General features: G+C 40.4%; 1 pseudogene; it reads left to right on the top strand.

Annotated features, from left to right (window-relative positions):
- Window positions 1-2,494: 2,494 nt before the first annotated feature.
- On the top strand, window positions 2,495-2,592 carry LOC120105292 (annotated as a pseudogene).
- Window positions 2,593-3,449: the final 857 nt, after the last annotated feature.

Genomic DNA, 3,449 nt, shown 5'->3' with positions numbered 1-3,449 from the left:
GCCAAAAGGACAAGTGAAAGTAGTCTTCTCTTGATCTTCTGGTGAAATCTCGATTTGGTAGTACCCGAAATAGCCATCGAGAAAACAATAGAATTTGTGTCCTGCAACTCTTTCCAAAACTTGGTCTAGGAAGGGTAGGGGAAAGTGATCCTTCCTAGTGACCAAATTCAATTTTCGGTAGTCAACACACATGCGCCAACTCGTCGGAACAGGAGTTGGGACTAGTTCACCCTGCTCATTTTTGACCACCGTCAGATCCGCTTTCTTGGGCACGACTTGAGTAGGACTCACCCACTTGCTATCGGAAATTGGGTAAATAATACCCACGTCAAGCAACTTGAGGACTTCTGCTTTAACCACATCTCTCATCGTAGGATTCAACCTGCGTTGCATTTGCCTTGTAGTTTTGGCGTTGTCCTCCAAATATATCCGGTGCGTGCAAATTAAAGGGCTAATCCCCTTCAAGTCGGCAATAGACCATCCTAAAGCTCCCTTATGATTCTTTAGAACACCAAGTAATTTTTTTTCTTGGGCATGATCCAGATCAGATGAGATGATTATAGGAAATGTGTCCTCGGGTCCAAGAAAGGCATACTTGAGTTCCTTCGGTAAAGGTTTCAACTCGAGCTTAGGTGTTTGTTCATGGGATGGTACTATCTTTGCTTTTCGAGGTGGCAACTGTTCAAATTCCTCTATTTTTGGTCTCCACCCATTGACCATCATGACATCCGAATTATCTAAAACAGGTGGGACCACATCATCAGCAGTACCTTCAGAACACCAATCTATCAAACTATTGTCGGCCGATTCAGTAAATGTTTCTTTTAACATATATTCTTCCGCAATGGTTTCAACCCATTCAACTTCTTTACTTTCTTCATGATCACTGGGTTGTTTACCTATACTAAAGACGTTCAGTTCCAAGGTCATATTGCCAAAAGAAAGCTTCATGACACCATTCCTACAATTGATCAATGCATTAGAAGTTGCAAGGAATGGACATCCTAAGATGACCGGAATCTGAGATGGTGAATTGGAAGCAGGATGTGTGTCCAGTACGATAAAGTCAACAGGAAAATAGAACTTGTCTACTTGGACCAACACATCTTCAATAATCCCTCTAGGGACTTTCACTGACCTGTCAGCTAATTGTAAGGTCACAGTTGTTGGCTTCAACTCACCCAAACCGAGTTGCTCATATACTGTATATGGCAACAAATTCACACTCGCTCCTAAATCTAGCAATGCTCGCTCAATCCTAAAATTGCCAATGATGCACGAGATAGTTGGGCAACCTGGATCCTTATATTTAGGAAGAATGTTATACTGTAAAATTGCACTCACATTTTCAGCCAGAAATGCCTTCTTCTTGACATTTAAACGACGCTTGACAGTGCACAAATCTTTTAAAAATTTTGCATAGGAAGGCACTTGTTTGATTGCATCAAGAAGAGGTACATTGATTTTTACTTGCTTAAAAAGCTCAAGAATTTCAGAGTTTGGTTCAAGCTTTTGCAAGGGCTTTAATTTTTGTGGAAATGGTGCAGGAAAAGGACATTCAATTTTTTCAGTAGATGTTGGTGCTTCAGTTTCTTCATTATCCTTTTCTTTTGTCTTGGGAGGGTCCGAATCAGGTATGACTTGTGTTTGTTCTGGGACTGGTCGGTCAATAATCTTTCCACTTCGCAAAGTTATTATACTCTTTGCTTGTTCTTTATGCGAAGTTAAAGATGATGCATTGCTACCGCCATAGACTTGAGGATTAGGTTGTGGTTGAGCTGGTAGCTTACCTTTCTCTTGAGCACTTAAAGCAGTGGTCAGCGTTGTCAGTTGATTTCTTAATTCATCATTGATTTTAGCTTGACCTTGCATGAAAGATTGCAAAGTTTCTTCGAGACTGGATTTTTGAGGGGGTGCATGTGCATAATGAGGGTGCGGAGGTGGAGGAGTTGGGTTATATACTTGTTGAGGTTGGTCATTCCTCCACCTGAAATTTGGATGGTTCTTCCAACCAGGGTTGTAAGTACCCGAAAAAGGATTATTGAAAGATTTTTGATAGGTATTCATAACATTGGCCTGATCGTGCAAGACCTCCTTAAATGCGGGTATTGTGGGGCAATCAGTGGTGAGATGGCCAGGCATCTCGCAAATCCTACAACACTCGCTATTATGTTCTACGGTCTTGACGGGTTCAATCCTTCTAAGTTCAATTTCCTCTACCTTCCTAGTAAGGGCTGCCATTTTAGCCTGAATATCATCCTGAGTATTAAGGTTGTAAAGGCCCCCGTGTGGAATGCTATTAGGCTTAGGCAAAGATTTATTCACTCTATCCCCTGTATCCCATAATTGTGCAGTCTCTGCGAGAGAGTCTAAATAGTCCCATGCCTCATCGGGTTGCTTTTCCAAAAATAGACCATTGCACATAGTCTCTATAAATTGTTTTAACTGTGGAGACAACCCTTCGTAAAAGAAACTAATGGTTCTCCATGTTTCAAACCCATGATGAGGACAAGAGAGAAGCAAATCTTTAAATCTCTCCCAGCATTCATAAAATGTTTCATGGTCTTTTTGTTGAAAATTACTAATGTGCCTTTTCAAAAAGTTAGTCCTTTGTGCGGGAAAGAATTTTTTCAAGAATTCTCTTTGCATATCATGCCATGTTCCTAGCGATCTAGGTCTCAAGGAGTTCAGCCATGTTTTGGCTTTATCCTTTAAGGAAAAAGAAAACAAGGTCAATTTAAGGACGTCTTCCGATACATTTGGCACTCTAAATGTGATACTAATTTCCTCAAAATCCTTAAGATGAAGATAAGGGTTCTCAGATTCCATCCCATGATACTTGGGCAGCAATTGAATTACTCCTGGTTTGATTTCAAAGTGTCCTACATTTTCAGGAATAATCATGCATGAAGGTTGACTAGTCCTAGTGGGATGTAAATATTGTCGAAGTGTCATAACTGGGGGTCTACCTTCATCACCATGGTGACTTCCTACATCATCAGAAAAATTTGCCATCTCACAAGGTGTGAGATACTGTGAAGGAATTTCAAGGATGTGTCCTAAGGGATGATCTAAAGTGGTACGACTTAATCGACCGGTGTCGTCCCTATTCCAACCTAGCATACAAAATTTAATTATTTTTTTTTATATTTTTTTTAAAAAAAATAAATATAAATATAAGTACCAACTAAAGATACCCTAAAACTACACCCTAAAACAAAAATCTATTCACAATCAAACATGCAACTAAACATTACACCTCAATTTCTAATGTTTTTCTTAAATTTCTAGACAGCTCCTAACTGGTTTGAAGAGGGCACCTAAGCCTCCAATCCGGTCTAATGAACCGAGTTGACCAGGTAAGCTCCCAGGTAAGTGGAGGGGTCACGATGCGTTCGCAAAGGTCCCACTTAAAACCCACTTGCCTCGAACAGATGAACTGTCTCCCT

This window comes from Phoenix dactylifera, unplaced genomic scaffold (assembly GCF_009389715.1).
Source record: "Phoenix dactylifera cultivar Barhee BC4 unplaced genomic scaffold, palm_55x_up_171113_PBpolish2nd_filt_p 000253F, whole genome shotgun sequence".
NCBI lineage: Eukaryota > Viridiplantae > Streptophyta > Magnoliopsida > Arecales > Arecaceae > Phoenix > Phoenix dactylifera.
Note: the sequence above shows the minus strand (reverse complement) of the source record. Positions and strands in the feature narration are given on the sequence as shown.